This window comes from Narcine bancroftii, chromosome 1 (assembly GCF_036971445.1).
Source record: "Narcine bancroftii isolate sNarBan1 chromosome 1, sNarBan1.hap1, whole genome shotgun sequence".
Classification (NCBI taxonomy): domain Eukaryota; kingdom Metazoa; phylum Chordata; class Chondrichthyes; order Torpediniformes; family Narcinidae; genus Narcine; species Narcine bancroftii.
In genome coordinates this window covers 466,696,477-466,723,178 of record NC_091469.1, presented here as the reverse complement: position 1 = coordinate 466,723,178, position 26,702 = coordinate 466,696,477, and the positions used below count along the sequence as shown (strand labels likewise).

The window sequence follows — 26,702 nt, the reverse complement described above, 5'->3', positions numbered from 1 at the left end:
CATTGTCTTGTTTTCACACTTTACTACCAATGCTTCTATTTTGTTTGCCGTGCTTCAGCCATATTTTATTCTGTAGTCACTGTCCCAGGCGGGCAGTCACCATCTCAGGCAGTCACCTCCACCCCCCCTCACCTAATGGATAGCACACGATGAGCACTGCGGGCTGAGATTCCTGGAAATGTTTGGGCCACCTCCTTTTTCCTTAATGCCCCCTTGGATCTTTCCACCATGCCCAGAGGGCAGCATTGCCCACTTTGTGAATGTCTGATCTAGATGATTTACTAGGATCTGGATGAACTGAGGAACGAAGTCAAGGATAGGCAGATAGAACTCTCAACTCGGACCAGTGTGAGGTGCTACACTTTGGTAGTTTACACAGTGAATGGTAGGATCATGGGGAATGTTGTTGAAAAAATTACTTCTGAGTGTAGGTACCAATTTCCATGAAAGCAGTGACATAAGTAGCCAAGGTGAAGGCAGCGTAACCATGTTCTCATTCATAAGTCGGAGCATTGAGTTCAGGAGTAGGGCCTTTATGTTGCAATCGTACAGAACATTAGAAAAAAACCACACTTAAAATATTGAGTACAGTTCTGCTTAACTCAGGAAAGATATTAGTCCAGCCAAGTTTATTGTCATCTGATTGTACAAGTACAACCCAACGAAAAAGCATTCTCCAGTACTTAGTGCATAACATATCGACACAAATGTACAAACAATACATATGCAGGTCAAGTATTTCATCGATATAAATAAATAGATAAATATTGTTTTGTGCATATGATAGCTTTGGATGGTTAGTGTGAGCAGCTCCTTTGGTCATTCAGCATTCTTACTGCCTGTGGAAAGAAGCTGTTCCTCCGCCTGATGGTGCTGGCTCTGATATTCCTTAACTCTTTAAATTCTTTTGACCGACCCAATCTCTTTTCAATTTTAAATGTTTACCTTCAGTTAAATGAGTCTCTTGTAAAAAGACCATCTACCCCTAATTTCTTAATATACTCTAATACCTTCTTTTTATGGGTTTGTTAATCCCATTAATATCATAACTTAATATCTTAACTGTTTTAGCCATTATTTCCCAAATTATTAACATACAGTCCTATCTAGGAGAAATTCCCATAAATTAGATTGGACAGAGGTGTCATCATCTGCAATCCAAAAACACTGAACTTATTCAAAATAAAAATATTATATAAAATGTTTTAAATTGAAAAAAACTGAAGAACAAAAAACCCTCCTTCCCCAAAATGCCAGAAAAACTGGCATTACCACCCTCCATTTCACAGGTCACAGTCAAACCACAAAAAACACATAACCGTCAGAAACTAACAAACACTACCTTCAACCCCCGGGAAAAAAAATAAAGGAAAAACAAATTCCCCATTAAAAAAATCATTTCATTGTCCTCCCATGGAAGGTGAGTCATGGGCAAATCTTTAACAAAATCTTTGGCCTGAATATAATTGGTTAAGGCATTCTGCTGATCTGGAATTAAAACTTTCAAAGACGCTGGATATCGCAACTCACATCTATAACCTTTATCATATAAAGCCTCCTTGACTGGATTAAACTCTTTCCTCTTCTTCAAAAGAGCTCGAGTCGGATCTGGATTTAAAAAATCTTTATCATCTTCGTAATTCAAAGCTCCATGTTCTTTAGCTCTTCTCATTGCCAATCCAAGCATCTTTTCTCCAACTTGATAATTTTAAAAATCTAATCAATATAGACTGAGGTCTTTGAATCAGTCCGGACTTTGGTCGAAGAGTTCTATGGGCTCTCTCAATCAAAATTCTCTTTGAAATTTTCTCGCCCAAAGATTGGTGATATCCAATCTTGAAAAAAAGCAAATTACATCTTGACCTTCTTTATTCTTGGACATACCAACAATTTTGAGATTATTCCTTCTACTATAATTTTCCAAGATATCAACCTTCTCCAAGTTTATCATTCATAGAAACCAAGGTAGTAATAGTCCTCATTAATATTTGTTCTTTCCTCAATACGTTGAACTTCCTCTTGAATTCCTTCTTCCAATTTATCAACTCTTTGTGAAACACTATTTATTGATTTAGTTAAGTCAATTTTAACTTGTATTTGTCCAGTTAAATATTTAAAATTTTCTATTGCATTTGCAAGATTTATCAATTTTAGCTTCAATTTTATCCATTTTTATCTTTAAAAACTGCCTTGCTTTTAAATTCTTCTTCTTCTGTAGTTGTATCTTCTTCTCTAAATTCCTCTTCCATACCAAACAAGTCATCATCTTCTCGCAGACCTGGAGCGCTGGACTGGCCCTTTAAGAGGGATTATTACCTTTTTTCCCTTTAACTTATTCATCCGCAGCGCACGTGCAGTACGGAAGTAGTTTTCGGAACAGTGCCATCTTTGCGTGGAGCCGCAGGGATGGCTCCGTGAGACAGTCCCTCTCCAGGACTGTCTCCAGCGAGACGAGGAAGAACTCCCAACAGCCGGCTTTATTGAAAAGGTAGGCCCAGGTTCATTTTCTCTCTTCAGTTCACATTTTTCCTTTGGTGTAGTTTTCAGAATTTTCTTCTTTTCTCGGTGACATTGTAGTTAGTTATTAATAGTTTTAAAAGACTAAATTAATTTTAATAGTAAAAACTTTTATTAGAATCCCCAGGAGTCGTAAGGGAGCATGCGTTCCCTACACCATCACGTGACCTCCCCAGCTCTGATACTCCTGTTATCTTTTCTCCGATGGGAGCAGCTGAAAGCTGCTGTGTGTAAGGTGGAAAGGGTTTTCATTGATTTTGCACTTCCTCCAATAATCCCGGTAGATCATATCGATGGGGGGGTGGGGGAAAACTCCAGTGATCCTCTGCCGCTGTTATGGTCCTGTAGATTGACCTCTGATCCATTTCTCCTCAGCAGCCATACCACTCTTTGATGGAGCGGGCTAGGATGCTCTCGATAGTGCTCCTATAGAAGGTTGACATAATGGCAGCCAGTAGCCCTGCCTGCTTCAGTCTTTTCAGGAAATGCAGTCGCTGTTGCGCCTTTCTGACAAGTGAGGAGATGTTGAGTGTTCATGATAGGTCACTAGTTAAGTGAACTCCAAGAAACTTGGTGCTGTTCACTCTTTCCACTACAGAGTTGATGTTTAATGGAAGGTGGTCTTTCCTGGTCCTCCTGAAATCCACGACCATCTCTTTCATCTTGTCCACATTGAGACTCAGGTTGTTACTTCCTAGCCATTTTATGAGATTTTCCATCTCTTCTCTGTAGTGTAATTCACCGTTACTGAGGAGGCCGACTACTGTTGTGCCATCTGAAAACTTGATTACACTGTTGGAGCTGGATCTGACGACATAATCATAGGTCAGTAGCGTGAAAAGGAGCGGTCTAAGCACAACTCTGAGGTGCACCCATGCTCAGTGCGATGATGCTCCGTGTTTTGTGACCAACATGGACAAACAGCTAGAAAAGGTGCTGAAAAGATTCACAAGAATATTGACAGAAGCAGGGGTGAGGGATTGAATTATATGGCAAGGCTGGGAGTTTTTTCCCTGGAGCATAGGAGTTGAGAGGACCCAGCAAGTTTACAACAGCAAGAGAGGAAGAGGCAAAGTAAACAGCAATAGCTTTTTTTTCTGCTCCAAGAGTAGACGATTCAAAAATAGAAGGCATCCCCGGGGGGGGGGGCAAAGGATTTAAAAAGGGACCCCTGAAGGACACCTTCACAGAAAGGATGGGTTGTAAATGAAATAAGCAGCAAGAGGAAATGTTAAAAGGGCAATTATTAAATTCCGAAGAAATTTATGGATTGGAAAGGTTTAGAGGGATGTGGGCAGATCGCAGGGAAATGAAATTCACTTGGTTGGACGAGATTGGTCCAAGAGCCCATACAACTTTGACTATTACAAACATGCAACAAACCCTGCTGTAATCAAAATGTTCTAGCTTGATGCACATTGACTATAAGCACACTAGTTTTATCCATTTAGCTTTGTCAAAAGAGATTTGCATGTATACACTTGCAAATGTTACATTTAAAGCAAGAGATCCTCCAGATTTTAAAACCATAATAACAGATTCCATCAACTTCAGTCACCTCCAGGCCCTTTATTCAATACCCTACTACAATACCACAGCAAATGTTTGGCACTCATTTTGCTGCCTCATTCACTTTCACAAAGCTGCAGTAACTGACCTTGTTCTCTCCAAATGTTTGCATTCATGACAACTATGCCAGAGATCATTTGTCATCCATTTTTATCTTTATTAAGCAATCATTGATCATTTCAGTTAACACAATCTCCACTGCTAACAGCCTATATTTCTGATAATTAATTGTTCAATACTGGTATCCTTTGATCAGAACAGAGAATGTCACTCTACTCTGAGCCTTCAATCTGATTTTAAAAATATTCTCATTTCTCTGTATTCTAAAGGGAGATTAGTTGGAATTAACAAATACTTAACTGGATTTTTTTGAATAAAAAGAAAACACACCTAAATTGCACCCTAGCACCCACAGGAATTAAAAGGTAACCAATGTTTCAGGTCAAGGTCCTTATTCAGGAATTCAAAAAATAGGTAAATTACTATAAAAACGTGGGGGAAGAGAAGACCACAGGCTAAGAGAGAAATGGTGAAAGGTACAAGGGCAGCTCTCTGATAGGTGGGAAGCTGAAGGAAAGGAGACAGAAGAATAAACATTGGGGAAGAAGGTTCATGGAAATTAGAGGTCGATATCAATGCCAATCGGTTAGAGGCTGCCAAGATGGAATACAAAGTGGCATTCCTCCAATTTGCGGGTGGCCTCAACTTGGCAGGACACGAGGCCATATCAGTGTGGCAATGGCATGTGGAGTTAAGAATGATTGGCCACCAGGACACCCATGCTATTGCAGCAGAGCAAAGAAAACAATCTCCCAGTCGGAAATTCGCCTCACTCACAGAGGGTAATGCATCAAAAGTACAAGATGTAGTAAATGACCCCTACAGAATAACGAGTGAAGTGCTGCTTCACTTGGAAAGATTGTTTGAGGCCCCAAATAGTGATGAGGGAGGAGATGGAGGTGCAAGTATAACATTCCTTGGTCACTGGGGTAGGTTACAAGGGGGCGATTAGTGGGAAGGGATGAGTAGACACAGGAGTCCAAGATAAATACTGTAATTTAAAATGCTTCGATCTATTCTTTTTTTTTTTTTTACAAGCCCCTGAAAAGGTGCTATCGATATGGGAGGGTGTTTACACATTGAGAAAATAAAAATGTATTCGTGTTGTAAGACAACTCAAATTAACAAATTGCAAAACTTGAAATGTTTTTCAGCAATCAGCACCTTATTTGATCTACTTAATTGCAGCTTCAATGAAAAAAAAAGAGCAAACTGTGCACTAGAATATCATATCCAAGAATTTCTTTTTACACAAGAAACCGATTTAACAATAGTTCAAACTCGAGTGCAGTCGTAATGTCTTTATTAAATAATCTTTTTAAATTCCACAGATCACTAGAAGTATTATTGTTCAATATGTACACAATCCATTCCTTGTTCTGCCACTAGCATTAAATGTACAATATTTAGATAAGCTGGCCTCCCAACAGCTATCTGACTTCACAGGCAACAAGTACTCTGGCTATGCTTCCATGTTCACCACTGCAGTTCAGATTTAAACCGTCAAGCATTCAAAATCTGCCATATTCATGCACTACACAACTCCAAGGGGGACATGTTATCACTCATTTGTCACAGTTGCCTCAAGTTTCAATCTTCCAAAGATTCCTTACAAAAAAGGGCACTGGAAGGGTGAAAATTGTGTATTTCTAAGTCTATTTATAAGTGTACACAAATAATATACACTGTGGGTAATCAATATTAAAAAATATGTTTGTTGCCCTGTAATTTATCTCATAAGCTTTCCATCCTGGTGGAGCATTCCTCATTTTTAAAACAACCTGGAAGGATTCAGTTTGGCACACACCGTGCATTGACGCAAATGAAGTAGAACTGTGGATCAAAGCACCCCTGCAATGAATTCAAAATTTTCAGATCCAATGAGACATTAATGTTCCACAAAAGATGACTGGACCATGAGAAAATTGAGATGTAGACTTGAGGCCTGCTGCTAAAAAGTTGATGTCAATGTTCAAGATTGCTTTATTGTCATATAATAGTATAGAATATGTAATATTAAATTGCCTTCTGTTTGCCAGAAGGTAAAGAATTGCCATTGGTGTCAGTAGCTGTCCCTCGCAGTAAGAGTTCATTCAGTCGCTGAGTTTTAGATGGATTCGCCTCCAGCGCTTCTGCAACCTCTGCAGCCACACATACTCCTGTTCAATTCATCAGGAAGCTCCAGATCCAAACCTCTGTTAAGATGAGGAAACCTTCAGCACAAGAGGCCTTTCTTAAAACATAGAAACATAGAAGGTAGGAGCAGGAGTAGGTCATTCGACCCTTCGAGCCTGCTCCGCCATTCAACGAGATCATGGCTGATCTTAAAGTTCAGTACCCCGTCCCCGCCTTCTCTCCGTAACCTTTAATACCCTTATACTGAAGAAATAGATCTAATTCCCTCTTAAATATATTTAATGAACCTGCCTCTACTGCCCTCTGTGGCAATGAATTCCACAGATTCACCACCCAAAGCACCCTCTTGCCCTCAGCACCCTCTCAAACCCCTGAGCCAGTCTCCAGTAGTCCACAGCCTGTGTGGGTCCCTCAGCTGCTGACCTCCTTTGTGGTCCGCCATCGTGATAATCTCTTCTGCTTCTCCTTATCAACAGGTGGTGTTGATGCTGCCCTGCATCAGTCCACAGCACCTCATGGCCACTACTAAGAAGGCACCGCCAGCTTGGGCAAGACCTCCGCAGTTGCAGGATTTCACTTATAACTACTAACTCCTATAACAGGCAGATTAAAGCCTATACAGAACCACCGGTGTTAAGCAGTTGCGTCTCCGCTCTCACTCTTCATGCTGCCCAGCAGCACTGGCATCACAGCAGTTCTGGCAACGCCACCATGAATGAAGCAATGACCCTAAAGTCAACTGCCTTTTACCCAACTGGCACTTGATGCCACATTATAATAAAACATTGTTACACAGTACTCTACAAGTGTACCCATTACCCAATACAGTAGAAGCCAAGATCAGTTAGATGAAAGTTTTCACATATAGATGGATCAGGATAATGGAGTCTTATATTTTATCTTGATGTTAATAGCAACGGACATTCACTCAGCCTTCAGAGGGAGATTCACGGATATTAATTTAGCAATGTTAACAAAGTCAAAAAATAAATGTAAAATGCCACATACAAAATATAGAGTACACTTCTAAGGCTCTGAACAAAGTTCTTGATGTTGTCATTGGAGACAAACTTAGAATGCCCTTTTATCAATTAATTGCTCAAAGTTTAAAATGACATTAAAATGAGCTTATATACATTTGCCCATTCTTAAATGTACCCTTGCAAAATATTACAACATATACATTTCTTCTATGCCTCCCTTCACCCCCCATTTCTATCTCAAGAATACTCAACATTCAGCCATACTGAATTTGATTTAATCATTATCACAGGCCATTTTTGCACCTTTGCTTGCCACAGGTAAAGTACTAGCAGAAAGGAGAGCAAATATCATTCCCTTATTCAAAAAGGGCAACAGGCATAAACACCAGGAAATTAGTTAGCCTTACATTAATTGTTGGGAGATTATTAAAATAATAATTAATGGACAGGATTTACATTCACTTTGAAAGGCAGGGACTGATTAGGAAGTCAACATGTTTTGAGCAGGGTAAATCCTGCCTCAACTCAAGAGATTTGTGATGTAATAAATAAAAACAATGAATCCATGGTTTACTTGGACTTTTGAGAGAAATTCAGCACATAAGACTGGTCCAGAAGGTTGGTGGTGTACCCTAGGGATTGGTGCCAGACCATTATTGTTTGTCATATATAAATGACTTGTGTGAGATGGAAGGCTGACCTTGGAACAGTTTTCTGAGGGGGATAGTTTTTTTATTCCTCTGAAGTTGGAGCAGTCTAAAGCGAGAGACAGAGGTTTAACGGAGTTCCGAGGGGGCAGATTTTTGCATTGCGGCAGCTACATGGAAGAAGCTTCCGCAGGCGGCTGCAACAAATACAATTATAGTACTTAAAACATTTGGAGGTGTACAAGGACATAAAAGGAATAGAGGAACATAGCAAATGGAATTAGCAAAGAAAGGCATCACAATCAGGATGGAGGAGTTAAGCTGTGCTGTATGACCCCATGACAAATTAAAACTGGGTCCACAAAGCCAAACTGTTTATAGTCATGACCCAAGGACCATACACCAAACGAGTAAATTCACTCAATGCAAATACCTCCAGACAGTCATTTCGTCTGCATGATTGACCACCCATTAGAAGATGAAGAACCAGAGCAGGATTCCAGCACTCCATAGTTCAAAAAATCAGTATTGCAACTCATCTTGCCCTTATTTGACATTTATACACACATATCTGCAACTAAATCAAAATAATGTCTGTTTCTCCCTGGGCCCAAGAGCTCCGAAGCAAATTTCAAAGCCACAATTTGTCCTTTGGCTTAATAAACTAATTCCACTTCAGCCTGAAACAGGAACTGGGCCAAAAACAACTTGGCACTGGACCTACAGCAAGTGAATGTCATCTTAAATTCATGGGCTCATAAATCCTGAATTCCACCCAAGTTACATTATCATATAATTGTCAATTTTCAAATATAGTTGTATCATCTTTTGTCATCAATTTTACCTAAGTAAATGTTGATATAAATGTATATGTTATGCAAGAGATTTGCTTGTAATTGAGGAATAATTGTACTACCAAATCAATAGATATCACCACTGCAAAACAAAAACAGAAACGTTCAACAGATCGCACAATGGAGATAGCAATGTTTTTGGTCGAGGGGCTTTTTATCATACTTTAGTGACTAAAGCTTGACAAGAAACACAAATGTTAATGTTCATATATGCGACCTGACCACTTCTAAAATTGTTTATTTCACATTTTACCTTTGAATTATTCAAAGAATACAAATACCAGTAGCTAATTTTACTTCCACTATCGTCTTTATCTTTCTGACAGATGTAATAACTTGCATTATTATTCATTGTATTTGATTCACCTTGACTTTACTCTCTGCTGAATTACATAGGGGACCTTCTTCATCTCCTGACCTTTCGCTTCTCACTACCAGTATTTCTGTTTCATACTTAGCGACTGAACCTTCACACCCTCTTTGGTAGTAAATATCTTAAAATCTAATTTTTGATCAACATTCAAGATAGGAAACAAAACCGCTCCTTCAACTTTTCCCTCACATTCAACATTCATTACAAACGTCAATGATCAATTGTTAATCATTTCCACTGAAACTCTGAAGTTCACTAAAAATCTCACTTACTCAAAAACCACCAAGATTAAAATCAGCAAACTGATCAAGTGACAATCAGGTTGATAAATATGACTGTGTAGGTGGTTAACGAGATAAAAGGCACCTTAGAAATGCAACCGACATTCCACCTTTAATGTATTGTTAACAGGACATTTAAATTCATGCTAGCTTCTGAACAATGTTCCTTCATGGTTCCATTTTTTCAACATTTTGAAATTAAACTGTGTTGCTCAAACACACTCCGTGCTTCCCTTATTCATTCACTACAAAATCAAATCGCCTTCAAGCCTATCACATGACCAGGACTTCCTCACTTCATTCTTCCCTTTTACTCATAGTACTTCAATCCCTTTAATTTCTTGTATATGCCACAAAAATGACAAAATTAAGAATCTCGCACCTTTTATACAATTATGAACTTTGTGAATATGCAAATAGAATTAAGAAATCATAATGAGTGAGAGAGCTCTTCTGTAAAAATCGCATTCCTTAATTTTAATTGGTACACAAGAGGATGAACACAAAGTGAGTTTTCTATGTAGAATCTTCCTTGTCAGCTTTCAATTTTGTTCCCTATTTGCAGGTGTAAAATAGTCCACAACTTCACATAAACAATCATCAAATTATATTTCATTGTTTGGGTATTTTTTAATGACAAAATACCAGCTATTCCTAAGCAAGGGTCTGAAATTACACTGGGAACGCACAATCAATCCTAAATTACTCCTAATCAGAAATATTCATCCATAATCAGAATAGCATAAAGAGCATTTCAAAACAAACTCATCACATCAATCACGTCTAAAACACAATTAACAATCTGAATTTTGCATCCCAAAGGAACATCAGGAATTTTTTTTTAAAAAGACATATCCGCCATAAATCTACTTGTGGGCCTACAACTGAAATGTCGACGAACGACCAAAGGTGGAAAACCCGAGGTCGAGTTCAGTAGATTACGTATCCAGCGGAGGAGTTCTGCGTTCAAAAATAACGTACAAACGCACTTGAAGGCCAAAGTCCACACTATATTCTTAGAAAAGTTTTTCTCTCTCTTTCCCTCGCAGTAAACCTCTGGCAGAGACAGACGCAGTGCGGTCCAGTTAGCTGACACAGCGACGAGTCTCGTTTACATGCTTTGAATGTGCAAGGGGGCAAGCATCGTGTTCAAACTGACAAGCACACTTCACCAAACAGCTCCAACCATCGCTAAACATTACACAAGGTGGAGCGAGATTGCAATCAGCGACGCGACGTTGACCACTCGAAAAGAAAAGCGGCCTAGGATCAGGAAGAGGGGATTGCCACGTTTTTCCTAGAGAATGGTGAACAACTGGTGCAAAAGTACCTACAATGAACCACCTCGGGGGAATCTCCAAACTCGTGGCAAAGATTCGGCTGCTCTCTCTCTTTAAAGCAACACAGGGTTGAGCTCTCGCCATTCATTAGAGGGGAGCACATGTTCTTCACCAGGAGACGACCAGCCCCCCCCCCACCCCCCTCATCGACCACCAACCAGGCCATCCCTGGGAGGCCGACCTGCGGCTCGAGCTGCTGAATCCTGCCCACGATCGGCGTTGGAAAGTCGGCTCGGGGGGGAGGGGGAAGCCAAGACAGGCCGGCCGCTGGAAGCAGGGAAAACATGGCGACCGCCATGTCTGGCACCCAGGCCTCAGGCCTCGTCCTCACTCCTCCCCCCCCCCACCATTCCACTCATTCAGAGCCGGCCTAACCCACCGTCCCTCGCACACGCCAGCGGCCTCCCTCACCTCTGCCCGCTGCTCTCGCCTGCGCGTCCTGGGGCGAGCGAGCTGATGCGAGGCGAACACGTCTTCCCACAGCCGGCGGCGAGGCAACCACACCAAGGAGGGAGGGGGTGGTGGTGGGGGGGGGGGTGAGAGTGGGGGGGGAGGGGGAAGGAGTAACAGGGCCCTTGGATACGACTCTGGCCTCAAACCACACCGATCAGTTCCGGGCGCGACGATTGAATTTGGTTAAAAAGAAAGACGGCCTCAACGCCGGGCTTCACCGTTTAATCCCAACCGGTTCGAAAGCTCTCGTCGTCCGATCGCTCTCCTTCGGCACGGAGGGAGAGGGGGGGGGAGGAGGAGGAGGAGGAGGGGACGGCAGCTCCGGGGGGGACGGACAGGGCCGACAAACTTCGTGCCGGAAGTCCCACCCCTCCACGCACGCCGTCGCCTCTATGGTCCACTAGGGACGTCAATCATCCGGTTTGCCGCCCTCCCGCTTTAATTGATGGGCGCCTAGCGGATCTGATGGAGCCGTGTTTGAGAAAGGGGTTTCGATCACCCTCCCGTCGCCTGTTTTCTGGTTGAAACTTCGGCCGAAAGTTGAATTATATTATTTGGGGGGGTTGTGCGCATGTCCTCACAGCTGACGGAACTCGCGTGCGGCTGCTTGGCGCCCCGTCCCGATAAAATTGCCGGCCCCGCCCCGCCTATTTCATCGCGGGCGGCGCGGCTGCTCTGAGCATGTCGGTGCCGGACGCGCGGATTACGGGGCCGCGCAGGGTTTCCCGCCTTCCCCCCTCCCCCTCCGTGTGCCGCAGTGCGTAAATGACGCTTGAGTGCACCTGGAACTGAAATCAGCTCTTTGCAGCCATCATGGCATGAGGCTGCATTCCTCTGAGCCCATTGCTCATCCGACACAAGTCCGAATGAATCAGAGACGACGCGGTGAGGAGGGAAGGAGGGAGGGGGCGCGTTCGAGCTGCGTCACCGCCGGGCAGCGTGCGCGCGTCCGCCCGCCGGCTCCGACTCGCGAGACCGCGCCGCGACTGCCTGGTTGTGGACCTTGGCCCAGGCGCAGGGATTCCTCGACGCTTAAATGGTTGCAAAGGCCATGGTCTCCCTGCAGTCTTGCAGTGGGCTTTCAAAGGACAAGGGGAAAGAGAACATCTTTTGACCTGAGTTGGACATTTATCCTTGCTAGATAAAGGACATCTTTTGACCTGAATTGGGCATTTATCCTTGCTAGATAAAGGACATCTTTTGACCTGAGTTGGACATTTATCCTTGCTAGATAAAGGACATCTTTTGACCTGAGTTGGACATTTATCCTTGCTAGATAAAGGACATCTTTTGACCTGAGTTGGACATTTATCCTTGCTAGATAAAGGACATCTTTTGACCTGAGTTGGACATTTATCCTTGCTAGATAAAGGACATCTTTTGACCTGAGTTGGACATTTATCCTTGCTAGATAAAGGACATCTTTTGACCTGAGTTGGACATTTATCCTTGCTAGATAAAGGACATCTTTTGACCTGAGTTGGACATTTATCCTTGCTAGATAAAGGACATCTTTTGACCTGAGTTGGACATTTATCCTTGCTAGATAAAGGACATCTTTTGACCTGAGTTGGACATTTATCCTTGCTAGATAAAGGACATCTTTTGACCTGAGTTGGACATTTATCCTTGCTAGATAAAGGACATCTTTTGACCTGAGTTGGACATTTATCCTTGCTAGATAAAGGACATCTTTTGACCTGAGTTGGACATTTATCCTTGCTAGATAAAGGACATCTTTTGACCTGAGTTGGACATTTATCCTTGCTAGATAAAGGACATCTTTTGACCTGAGTTGGACATTTATCCTTGCTAGATAAAGGACATCTTTTGACCTGAGTTGGACATTTATCCTTGCTAGATAAAGGACATCTTTTGACCTGAGTTGGACATTTATCCTTGCTAGATAAAGGACATCTTTTGACCTGAGTAGGACATTTATCCTTGCTAGATAAAGGACATCTTTTGACCTGCAGGCTTTCGTGTTTTACAATTTTTTTAAAATACATGTTTAGTTTTATTTTTAGGCAGTTCAGACTCCAATATTGACTTTCCTTTTGTGATAGAGGTTGAAAAGTAAGTATGGTCAGAAATCATTTTAAAAAAAGTATGATTGACTTAATCTCAGAAGTGACTTTGATCGCTAGACGGGCAATTTTGATGAAATAGAAAGACAGCGCTCCACCTACTTGTACTCAATGGGTACAGGAGGTCATGGCCTGGCAAAGTTTAGGAAGTAAAAAGCCATAATGTTAAAGTTGTTAAGGTCAACATCTATAAAAAAGTGGAGTATTGCCATAGTTTAAGGAATTAGGGTGTTTGGATGCTCTTTAACAGCGTTGTCTGGTTTCCGAATGTTGTCCTTCATTTCCTATATATATTAGATATGCAAATTAACCTTGTTTTTTTTGGGGGGGTTTGATTAATAAGATTTTTTTTATTTTTTAGTATTTTGATATAATGGGTTTGATTGGGAAGGGTGCACACAATTTGTACTATATATGATCAAGGTACTATTTGAAATGTACACATTATTTGATTTTTTTTTTATATTCCATCTTATGTATTGGATTTATATGTGTGTACTTTTTATTAAACTCAGTAAAAATATTGAGTTAAAAAAATAAAAATCAGCCATTTGGTCCCTTTGTTCAGCAAGATGACAGCTTGTATAGCTCGACATTATTTGATTATATCTTGATTCCTTTAATTTCCAGAAAATGATCAAACATTTGAAATGTAATAAAAGGACTGAGCCTCCATAGCTCTTGAGAGTTGCAAATTCCATTTATTTACTGCCCTGTGAGTGAAATAGCTCCTCATTTCATTCCTTTAAATAGTATTCTGCTGTTTTTGACTCTTGACCCTTGAACACAGAGAACTTTGCTCTTCAGGTTAAACGTGGACTAAACTTCAGTTGATATCTAAACTGAAGGCATCTGAATTAGTGCTTCTGTAAATGTACCCAGTTTCATGGTACTACTATAGTTATCTCTGGATATATATTAAAACATGATTATGGCAATTGGGCTTCAGTTTTCCATTTACAAAATGTTTAAATGTCTTTAAACTTCATACTTACAACTCAATTATTTTAGATTTCAAGATTGAAACTTTGTGTAAATAAGGACCAGCAAAATTGACAGTCAACATTCTTATTTCTAAACTGCTTATTTGAGAGATTTTTCTAGATTTAGTAAAAAGACAATGCTGGAGAAACTCAGCAGGTCACACAGCCCACTTTATACAGCAAAGATAAAGATACCTAACCAACATTTCAGGCCTGAGTCCTTCATCAAGGTATGAGAAAATGTAGACAGGTGTCTGAATAAAATGGTGGGGGAGGGGCAAGGGCAGGATCATAGGCCCACATGCTAGGGGTATTAGGTGGATATGGGAAGAGGGCATGAGAAAACAGGGAGGGAGGGTGGCTCTGTGAATAGAGAAGGAAGGGGATGGGCAGCTAGAGGAAAGAAGACAGAAGGACAGAGAAGAAAGGGAAAATGGAGTGGTCCAGCAGAAAATGGAGAAGTTGATATTAATGCCATCCGGTTGGAGAATGCCCAGACAGAATATTAGGTGTTGCTCCTCCAATTTATAGGTGGTCCTGGTTTGGCCATGCATTAGATATGTTAGTGCAGGAGTGGGGTGCAGAATTGGCCCCTGGGAGATCCCCGTCATTGATCGAATCAAAGCAAAGGCACTCAGAGAAGCGACCTGCCAGTCTGCATCCAGTCTCTCGAATGTAGAGGAGGCCACAACAGGAGCACTGGATGCAGAAGATGACCCCTGCAGGTTCACGTGAAGAGTTGCTTCACTTAGAAGGACTGTTTGGGGCTCCAAATGATGGTTAGGGTGGAGGTGTGAAAGTCATTTTGCACCGTGTCCCTCAGTGCTGGTCAAGAAGCTACATACACTGAGCCTCTGTATCCTCCTCTGCAACTGGATCCTTGACTTTCTCATTGGAAGACCACAGTCAGTACAAATTGGAAACAATGTCTCCTCCTCACTGATGATCAACATTGGCGCACACCAAGAGTTTGTGCTGAGCCCACTGCTCTACTCGTAATACATCCATCACTTTGTGGGCAGGCACAATTCCAATGCTATCTACGTTTGCCAATGACACCACAGTTATCGGCAGAATGGCAATGAGGAAGTGGACAGAAGGGAGAGAGATAAGCTCGTTGAATGGTATAACGACAACAACCTTGTGCTCAACATCAACAAAACCAAGGAGATAAATGTGGACTTAAGGAGGGAGTCAGGGGGACATCGTTGAGGGCTCAGTAGTGGAGAGGGTCAAGGACTTCAAATTCCTGGGTGTCAATATCTCCAAGGATCAGTCCTGGAGCCTCCATGTTGATGCAATCACAAAGAAGGCCCACCAGTGGTTACACTTAGTGAGGTGTCTGAGGAGATTTGGTATGTCACTTGTAAGACTCTTGTAAACATCTACAGGTGCACCGTGGAGAGCATTCTGGCTGGTTGCATCACTGTCTGGAATGGAAGTGCCAAATCTCAGAACAAGAATAAACTCCAGAGAGTTATTAACTTGGCCTGTGACATCACAGACACCAAACTTCATTCTATCGAGGACATCTACATGAAGCAATATCTTTAAAAAGCGGCCTCTATCCTCAAAGACCCCCACCACGCAGGTCATGCCCTCTTCACTCTGTTACCATCAGGAAAGAGGTACAGGAGCCTAAAGGTAAGCCACTGGGACAGCTTCTTCCCTGCTATCATCAGATTCTTGTATGATCAATGAACCACAGACACTGCCTTACTCTTTGTGCATTATTATTTATATTTTTTATATTAGTGTTGTACGAAGGCTCATGATATGAATGTTTGCCCTGTGATGCTGCCACAAAACTGAATTTTATGACTTGTTCATGATAATAAATTCTGATTCTGATTCTGAACAGACAGCAGAGCACAGCAAAAACCAATGAACTTGCAACCAACTTTATTGTGTATTATACTAGAAGGACAAAGAATGAATAAACAATGCAACCCATTCTCTGTACCTAACCTCACTCACTCATACAGCCTTTTGGTACATCTTATATAGTACTTTTGTTGGGGTAAACATGCAATTTCAAAAGTCAATTATACAGATTTATTGCAATTGATTATTCTGGTTTTTCATTAACATCCATCCTAGTGGTTTTTTACAGATATACAACTTAATTAATTTTAGACAGGTTCATCTTTGTTCATTCTATATTAATTGAGCCATGTCTTGTTGTTTTGTTATCAAACATATCTGGATACATCCTTGTTCCAGTTTATTGCTTAACTGGAATTCTTTACTTGTAAGGCTAGCAAATCTTTATCTGCAGACAGAGGAGGCCCTCTTCCTGTAATGTCTGACATCCTTTTTACGTATAACTTATTGAGTCCTTTGGACTGATGCCTACATTGTTGCGGGCTGAACCCGCTAAACAATGAACTGGCTCACAGAGGTCTGAGTCGGCAAGGACAGGTAGCCCTGGAGTACCAGGCTTGCTGCCAATCATCAGAGATGACATCATTTCCAGGCCGAGCATCGCGAAGACCTTCGGGAGCACAGATGCTTTAAAAACGTGCATCAGATTTGAGTAAGGAAGTTGACTTAACTCAACTACAATGACTGGTGAGTTTAATTCGTCACTAAACGACCACAGTGGTGACCCTGGTGGACCCAATCAGGAATTGGGTCCCAAAATGACTGAAGAGAATGTTCAGAATGCAGTAGCACTCAGACTGCTTACCTTTTGTACTTCGCAGCTTGTGGTCTGGTTTCAGCAGGCAGAAGCCCAGTTCCACTTTTGTAAGATCATGATAGAGTCCACCAAGTACTATTACGTGATCAGTTCATTGGACCAGGACACAGCAGAAAGGATTGTCGATTTCCTGAATCACTCCCTGTGAATAATAGGTATGATGCCATTAAGGCACTACTGATTCGCATATTCGGGCTGTCCCACCGCGAACGAGCAGCAGGGCTGTTACAAATGGATGGCCTGGGCGACTGAATACAGTCTGCCCTTATGAATGAAATGCACTAATGGATGGCCATAGGCCCTGTCTGCTTTTTGAGCAGATTTTCCTGGAGCAGATGCCTGAAGACATTCGCCTCTGGTGAATGACAATTATGACGACCCCCATGAACTGGCAGCCCGCACTGATATCCTCTGGCACGCAAAACAACATGGCGGAGCCACCATGGATTTACTTGCTACACCATGCCAGAGCACTCGATGTGTGAATACTTCAGGTTGAGGGGCAGTGATAACAACTGTGGATAACAGTCCAAATAAAGACCACTGGTGTCACTATCATCAGACTTGGGGTTTTGTGGCCCGCTGTTGCTGCCTGCCTTGCTCATACCAGGGAAACACCCGGGCTTGTCATCACTAGTGTCTGTGGTGGCTAGCCATTGAGACAATCTCCTCTACCTATGGGACCAGTGTTTCCTGGTGGGCACAGGAGCAGAGGTCAATGTTTTGCCTCCTATGGGCTGGTACACCCATAATGGAGAGTCTGAACCATCCCTTATCGCTGCTGACAAAAGCAATATTAGAACATATGAGGTGCAGATTTGTGTGGACATTCATTCTGGCTCATGTATCATAACCTCTGCTAGGTGCAGATCTCCTACGAGCTAACTGTCTTTTAGTGGACCTAAAGGGGTTTTTAGACCTCAGTGGGTTGTGCAGCATTTGTGAGACAGAAAGGAACTGTTGATATTTCGGTTCGAGTCCCGGCATCAGATTTTGTTCTGTTAATAGTTTCTGATTCCCAATCCTATTTAACTTGATTCGTGTGAAATCTAACTTTGAATGAATTATTGGGATGTCTTTTAAAAATTTACTGTATTCACATCAATAACAAGCCCCTTTTTAGACTCAAGATTCTTTTATTGTCATGTATTAAAACAGAAAATGTAAAATTACACAAAATTTCCTTTAGTCTATCGTAAGGCAGACAAAGATTCGTCATGAGCAGAAATTGCCCAACACCACTTAGTCAAAGAAAGAGAAGCAAAAGGAAGTCCACTCAGAGTCATTGAGTGTTCACGGATTTGTCTTCAGTGCTCCCACAGCCTCTGCAACCACACAGACGTTGGGTCAAAGATCCAAACCTCTGACATGATCAGGAAGCCCTCGGCACCCTCTTGCATCATGGTTCCAATAACTGGCACACCTTCAGCTAGTCTCTAGCAGTTCGCAGCTTGGTGCAAGTCCATTGTCTGCGAGTCCATTGTCTGCAGTTGGCAGCAGCCCGCAGCCTAAGTGGGTTCCGTGCCTCAAGTCACCAACAGCCCGCCGCCTGTGTGTTCTTCAGCCTCAGAGCCCCTCACTGATCCGTGGGATTACCATCCCATGGGTTGTCTCCTCTGCTTCTCCTTCTCAAATGGGAGATGGTCTCCCCGTTTTCTGGAGTCCTGCACCAGTTTTTTGCTTTTCCAGAGTCTGCAACCATGTGTGACCACTGCTGAACATAGGTGCTGCCATCTTGGGCCCACACTCCGCGGTCGCAGGATTTTAAAATAAACCACTGTCAGCTCCTTTAACAGGCCATTTAAAGCTTGTACTGAGCCAACAGCAGTCACACTGGGCAGATAGACCCTGCAGGGTAGCGCTGTGTCTCCTCTCTCCACGAATTCACACCAGCAACAATGCTGGCATTAGGAGCAGATTGACAGAAGCTGCAAACACTTAGGGATATTTTACATAATTAGAAAAGATATAAAATCCAGTATTGCTTGAGATCGCGATACCATATGTAACACAGGAGTTGCTATAAATGGCAGGAAGGTTTGGAGCATTGATATATGGAGAGATCTTGAGGTGCAAGTCTACCTTGGTTTTGCCCCTGTTCATCCTCATCCCACCATCAGAACTGTAGATGAATCCCTCGCTCTGGTTTCTTGCTGTGAGTCAGTATAAAGTCCAAGACTTTCTGCTCCAACTCTGTCATAGAACTCACACAAAAGGGCTCTGCTTACAAATTGAATCACTCAAGGTTATTTTTTTTATTTATTTTACTGCTAATCATCAACATTAGTTTACTCTGTGGGTATATTCAAATATTGGAGATCTGCTTTCAAACTTCGCCTCATGGTAGAGTGATCTGGAGTATACAAAACACACTTTTCCTTTGAATCCAGAAAGTCTGGAAAGATTTTCAAACAACGTCATGAGAAAATGACAAGCGTTTTCTTATGTTAGCATTACAGTGGTATCAATTACTCCACACAATGAGCAACAATTTCAAATTAAATGTACTATAGTAGTAAATAATGTGAATCACCTCATGTTTACTGAGAGTTAACAAAGGGCTACTTCAAGGGAATATGGGCACAGACACCTCCCACTCCTCAGAACGAGAATGAGGTAAGTCTTTGAGTTTGAGAGTCTGAGAAGCTGGTGCAGAGGGTTTGTCATGGAAGGGTATTCTAACAGGGCAGTTAAGTACTGTATTGGCCCCCAGTGTTCTGGACTGTTTATTCAGAAATGAATATGGATCTCATCACAGGGAATTTAAATTTAACTCACTAAATATATAAGGAATTACCAAAATAAGTTGCCACATTACTAATGTCCTGACGAAATTGCTCTCTTTATTTCCACTGGGTTGTTCCAAATTAGTTGACTCTTAACTACGTTTTTAGACAGAAGGTGGTGGTTTATAGAGATAGCTGCCAGAGGAAGTGGGAGAGATGGATGCAATGTATAGAAGACATTCTGCTAAGAACCTGGATTGGAAAAAAAAGGGATATGGGCCAAACATGGGCAAATGGGACTAGTTTAGGTAGACAATTTGATATGCATTGGGCAAGTTGGGATGATAGGCCTGTTTCTATGCTATAAAACTCCTATAACAGTTGGAGCAGTCAGCGTAAAAGTTAGCAGGTATGAAACTTTGGTTAGGTGACATTTGGAGTCTTGTGTGGTTATCACACCATTCAAAAAAGCGTGGTGGCTTTGGAGAAGGTGCAGAAGAGGTTCACCAGAATATTGCCTGGAGGATTTGAGTGTATTAGTTGGAGGGAGAAGTTGGACAAACTTTAATGGTTTTCTCTGGAGCATCAGGGATTGTGGGAAAACCTGATAAATATGAAATTACTGTATGAAAAGCATAGATAGGGTGGATGGTCAGAGTCTTTTTCCCAGGGAAGAAATATCAAATACTTGTGGGTAGAGGTTTTAGATGAGTGGTAGAAAGATTAAAGGGGATTACGAGGTAGTGTAGCACACTGCTATGGTTATAGCTCAGGGTTATTGCTCAAAGAAAGAGGCTCACACTGAGGGAATGCAGTCAACACTGAGTTTATTCGGCTACCTGCTGCACCTTTTATAGGCTGACTGTCACATCACCACTGGCATGGCTTGTGATCTGCCGGCCACGGATTGGTCGCCTTGTGATTCACTGGCCTGGATTGAACTCCCTGCAATCCGCTGCTGGTGATTGGCTGGTTTAGCCTCTGTTGTTGTGGCCTATGGTAACAGGCCCCTCAGCTCACATGTCATCTGTTCGATTGCTGCATTTGACGGAAATTTCCTCCATCAGCCTGTGGAGTAGTCCATGGGCCGCTACAGTAGGTTCTTTTATTCAGAGAGTGGTAGAATGCACTGCCAGAAATTTGATAGGACCATCTCAGAGACGTTTAGACAGATGCATGAACAGACCAGATTTGAGAGATGTGGAACATGCGCAGAGAGATCTGATCAGTTAGACATCACAGACATGGTGGGTCAAAGACTGTTCCTGTGCTGTGCTGTTCTGTGTTCTATCTGGCTCAAAGTCCAGGAAAGCCATTTACAGGCAAAATAATGCACAGTATATCCACGGGTTTCGTCTCATCCTGGGCATTTCTTCTGCTGACTGTACTTGTACATCATTAATTAAATTTATTTCTCAGCACTATTTACATTACCCAGTAAATAAATACGAAAATGGACTTTTGTGCTTCAGAACATGTTCACAATGGTCTCACAGCATCTGAAGTGAGAAACAGTTAACATTTCAAGTCAATTGCGTTTCTTCAAACTTTTAAAATCAGTTCTTTTTGTGTTTCACTGGGATTGTTTTCAAAATGAGCATGGGAGGATTATCTATTCTTATATTCATATAGGAGAAGACAAATTACCAAGCATTGAGAAAATACAGAAAAAGCAGATGCTAGAATCTGAGCAAGCAATGAGATGCTGGAGAAACTCAGCAGGTCAGGTAGCATTCATGGGCATAAATTGTCAGCTAAATTTCAGCTTGGGACCCTTGACTGAGACAAAAGTATGAGGGGTCAAAAACTGATGGGATTATGGATGGAAGATGGGAGATAGGCAGAGGGGGGAGGATGTTGTTAGCAAAGTAAAAACAGTGGATACAGAAGGAATGGAAACAATGAAACCAGATAGAGTGGGATACCTAAAATTAGAACAACCAATGTTAAAGATTACATTTGGCCTCACCCTGACAATGAAGGACAGATGCAGTGCTCTCCATAAGGTTTGGGGAAGAGACTTTTTTTGTCGCAGGCTGAGTTGACAACCTGCTGAAAAAGTCAAGGATCCAGTTGCAGAGGGGAATACTGTGGCAGATTATGTTATACTTTATATTGTATATAGATATGTTTTAAAGGAGATAAATTGTGGCAGGTTTTTTTTTAGTGTAGGTCACATTATAAACATTTCAAAACAGATCACATTTAAAATGCCAGAGCTCTGCTCAAGCCAGACAGCCCAGGCTCCAGGTACCTTTGAAAAAACTTTAAAGAATGCCTACAGGACTTCACAAGTAGGTGTTAATTCAACATGCTGTGGGGTAATGGATTATTGTTTTGGAAAGTAACAGATGAACGAACTCGGAAGATTAGGTCCGGAGCTGCAGCCTGTCTGAGTGCAGTTGGCTGTTCTAAGAGGGTCATGTGGTTTTCTCTGAGAGAGATAGAAAGAGAGAGAAAGAGAGAGTTTAGTTCTGCAGTTCAGCAGCAGCAGCTGGGACTGGAACAGGACAAGCTGGCAAACTTGTGGAAAAAAAAACCCATATGAAGATTAGTTGTGAGTTCTTAGTTCAGCCTGGTCAAAGCCCTTATGTGGTCCATACATGAGGAGAGGACTGGCTGTCTAATGTTTCACTTAAAATAAAGGAAACAAAAAGGAACTCTGTGGCGACCTGAAAGAAAAAGGTTATCATTTGGAAAACCCTGATGGGGCAAGTTTCTTCAGCAAGACACTGAAGTGGCTGCCGTGAAGGAATCAGTTGTGGGTGTCCAATGAGCAACAAATCTCTCTCTGAGAACTGACAAGAACCTTCCTGAGTGGTAACCATTTACCTTTCAAGCACAAAAGCCTGGTGAACTTCATAAATGTTAAATTCTGAACACAATATAAGAATTGCCTGATACCGGTGAACTTAGAGGAGTGAGAAGTGAGATTGAACTGTGAATCAAATAACTTTTTTCAACTTGTATACACTTTACATACACGTGCGCTTAGAATTAGAAGGGGGTCAAGTTAGGTTAAGTTAATAGTAATGTTAAAGTTTGATCCTGTTTTCATGTTTAAAGATATTTAAAGTAACTTTTGTTTAAGTAACCATTTGTCTTGGTGAATTTCTATTGCTGCTAGGTTTTGGGGTCCTCTGGGCTTGTAACAGTACAGAAGCCTAGAGTTTGTAGCTTCTTGACCAGCACTGAGGGAATAATGGTATTGAAGGCTGATCTGTCATTGATGAAGAGCAGCTGTATGTATGAATTGCTGTTTTCAAGGTGATGCAGAGCTGAGTAGATCTGCCATGGAGTGATTGTGACAATAGGCAAATTGCAGTGGGTCTAGATCTTTGCTTGTCTGTGTTAATTCTGCTCATGACCAGCCTCTCAAACATTCTCTCTGTGATAATCTCCTCTCTGTGGTACTGAAAACCCATGCAAGACCCATAGCTGTTGTAAACCTGTTATACAAGTGACACCTTGAATGAAAGAAAGTCATCGCTCTCTTTCACTGGCATTACCTTTGTCAAGTCCCTGCACTTTAAAAGTTTTGGAGATTAATACTGATCATACTGTGAGCTGGACCAACAAACTCATCCACAGAAACAGTGTAAAGGTTGGATACTCTGTGGCTGGATGCTTATCTGTTGTCATTTAAAGCTTCTCAATTGTTTACAAAGCAGAATATATCCAACACAATCACAGCCCTATGTTACAATCCTAATCACCAACAAAATGATGGAAGGGCAAGGTGAGGCCAATTGTCATGGCTACTAGATAACACTGCAGGACTTTAATGGGAAAATACTGTAAGCCAAATCCACTTACATAAGGGATTGTTCTCACACAGTGTTACAGAGTACAGTTTCATTCACAGCTCCTCCCTTAATAAACAAACTTGTTGCAGTTTACACCAGGACCTGGATATTATCAAGAGTTAGATTGATAGGATTGGCTAAATGGGGCACCAACAACAACCCTTGAATGGTGACATTCAATGTTACCAAAACTAAGGACCTGATTGTTGACTTCAGGAAGGGAAAACATGAGGTGTATGATCCAGTGATCTTTGGGGGATTCAGAGATGGAGAGGGTGAGGAAATTTAAGTTCATAGGAGTCACTACCTTGGAGGATCTTTCCTGGACCCAGCACAATAATGGCATTGTGAAGAAAGGAGTTTGTGGTGGTTTTTTCAGAATTTATTGTCATGAACAAATCATGAAACTTGGTGTTTTGGGGTAGCATCAGAGTGCAAACATTCATATTATAACCATCTTATGACATTACTATAAAAAATTAAATAATAATAACAAATAATAGTGCACAAAAAGTAAGGAATAATCAGGTCATTGATTATTCAGGAATCTGATGGCAGCGGGGAAGAAGCTGTCCTTGTGGCGCTGAGTGCACGCCTTTAGGCTCCTGTACCCTTTTCCTGATGGTGGCAGAGTGAAGAGGGTAGGGCCTGGGTGGTGGGGGTCTTTAAGGATAGAGGCTGCTTTTTTAAGACACCGCCTCATGTAAATGTCTTCAATGAAGTCTGGGGCCTGTAATATTGCAGGCTGAGTTAACAACCCTCTGGAGTTTATTCTTATCCTGAGCATTGGCGCCTCCATACCAGGCAGTGATGCAACTAACCAGAATACTCTCTATGGTACACCTGTAGAAGTTTAAGAGAGTCTTCGGTGACATACGGAATCTCCTCAAACACTTCACAAATTGTAGCCGCTGGTGAGTCTTCTTTGTGATTGTATCAATGTGAAGGCTTCAGGTCAGATCCTCAGAGATGTTGACACCCAGGAATTTGAAGTTCTTGACCTTTTCCACTACTGAGTCCTCGATGAGGACTGGGTCGTGTTCCCTTGACTTCCTCCTGAAGTCCACAATCATCTCCTTGGTTTTACTGACATTGAGTACAAAGTTGTCAGAGAGCTGATCTCTCTCCCTCCTGTCCGCTTCCTCATTGCCATTTGTGGTTCTGCCGACAACTGTAGTGTCATCGGAATATTTGTAGATGGCATTGGAATTGTGCCTGGCCACACAGTCGTGGGTGTATAACTAGTAGAGCAGTGGGCTAAGTAGGCATCCTTGGGGTGCGCCTGTGTTGATGATCAGTGAGGAGGAAGTGTTGTTTCCAATTCATACTGACTGTGGTCTTCTGTTGAGAAAGTTAAGGATCCAGTTGTAGAGAGGGATACAGAGGACTAGAATTTGTAGTTTTTTTGACCAGCACTGAGGGAATAATGGTGTTGAAGGCTGAGCTGTGGTCTATGAGGTGATCCAGAGCTGAGTGGAGAGCCAGCGATATTGCATTTGTGTTGATAGGCAAATTGCAGTGGGTCCAGATCTTTACTTAGGTGCATGTTAATTCTGGCCATGACCAGCCTCTCAAAGCATTTCATCGAAGTAGAAGTTAGCTTCTACAGATATGTGGTGGAAAGTGTGCTGATTGGCTGCAACACAGTTTGATAGAGGGAAACCAATACCCCTGAGCATAAAGCCCTGCAAAAGGTAGTGGATACAGCCCAGGACATCACAGGCAAAACCATCCCCATCATTGAGAACATCGACAGGGAATGTTGTCGTCAGAGAGCAGCAGCAATCATCAAGGATCCACACCTCTGTTCTCCCTGCTGCTGTCAGGAAAGTTGTATCGGTGCCACAAGACTCGCACCACCAGGTTCAGGAACAACTGCTCCCCCCTCCATCATCAAACGCCTAAACAACAAAATCTATCAGGGATTTATTTAACGACTCTAACTTTTGCACTCTGTTTATTTATTTATTTATTTTCTATCTCTGTATTCCACAGTCAGCTGGCTTCTGCACTACAAATAAGTAGTAATTCCACCTGGCCCATGGGGAAAAAGAAGTTCAGGGTTGTAAGTAGTGTTATGTGTGTTCTCTGACAATGAATCTGAAATCAGAATCAATAATCTTGCGATACAGGTGTCTCCTTGAACGAAAGAAAGTCTAGTCATTGTTCCCTTACCTTCACTGGCATTACCTTTACCAGGTCCTTGCACCTTTAAAAATTTGGAGACTAATACTGATCATACGTTTGACTGGACCATCAATATTATCAACAGGCACAGTGTAAAGGTTGGGTACTCTGCACGGGGTGGCTTATCTCTTGCCATTTAAAGCTTCTCAACCTGTTTACAAGCTTCAAGCTCTACACCATCCATGACAAAGCAATTACCTTGATTGGTTTCGAGCACATTGAACATCAATGCCCTTCATTTGTGGCTGTAAATCAAAAATCAAATCAAAAATATATTCACTTTACCTCTTCCCCCTGCATTCTCTACACTTCTGAAGTGAAATGACAGGATCCACACATCACAGAGGATGGGAAAACTCTGAAATTGTCTATCCTGGAGGCAAAATTATTGGAGATATGTAAATAGGGAATAGGTGGATTTTTGAAGATTCAGGAGATTTGAGGGCTGAAGGGAAATGGCACAAAAGATGAGGTGAGGACTTGGGCAGATCAGCCAGAACAGTTCATGAATGCCACTACGGCAAAGAAAACCCCTCTGAATTTCACTGAAGATCATGAGAAATCAACATCTCCCACCATGAGAATACTGTTGCTTTTACAGCTTTCTACATATTGGTCTACATATGTGTTTGTCTTTTTCTCAGGGGCTGTTGAGAGGCCTATACTATAAGCCTATCAAAGTGATTGCACCTTTCTTTCTTATCTCTTCACACAATGCCTCCATGGGCAAGCACTCCAATACATTCTCTCTGCAGCTTTGACACTCCCCAATTTATAGTGCAACCCTTCCACTTCTTTAACCTCCTCTATTTAGTCTAAAACAATGATACCCAGGAACATTGAGCTTTCAGTCCTGTCCTTCTTGGAAACAAGTCTCTGTACTGACCACAACAGGAACTGATCCATCGGCCTCACTCTTGATGCTCCTTGCAATAAAATACAGTTAAGCCCATCAGCCTTACTGTGTTCATTCAGTTGTCCCTTCCTGTCCTTCCGTTC

At 42.0% G+C, this 26,702-nt stretch overlaps 1 protein-coding gene across 5 annotated transcripts in view; it reads right to left on the bottom strand.

The window, feature by feature from the left end:
• The window catches only part of larp4b (La ribonucleoprotein 4B), a 108,085-nt gene extending 95,992 nt beyond the window's left edge, over positions 1 to 12,093 (bottom strand). For 2 of the 5 annotated variants that reach the window (XM_069914700.1, XM_069914702.1), the window contains exon 1: positions 11,172 to 11,557. The gene's annotated coding sequence lies outside the window, so the exon portion shown is untranslated. Of the gene's footprint in view, positions 1 to 11,171; positions 11,558 to 11,995 lie in introns of those variants that run through there. The other 3 variants (XM_069914701.1, XM_069914703.1, XM_069914704.1) reach the window with 3 other exon arrangements.
• Positions 12,094 to 26,702: the final 14,609 nt, after the last annotated feature.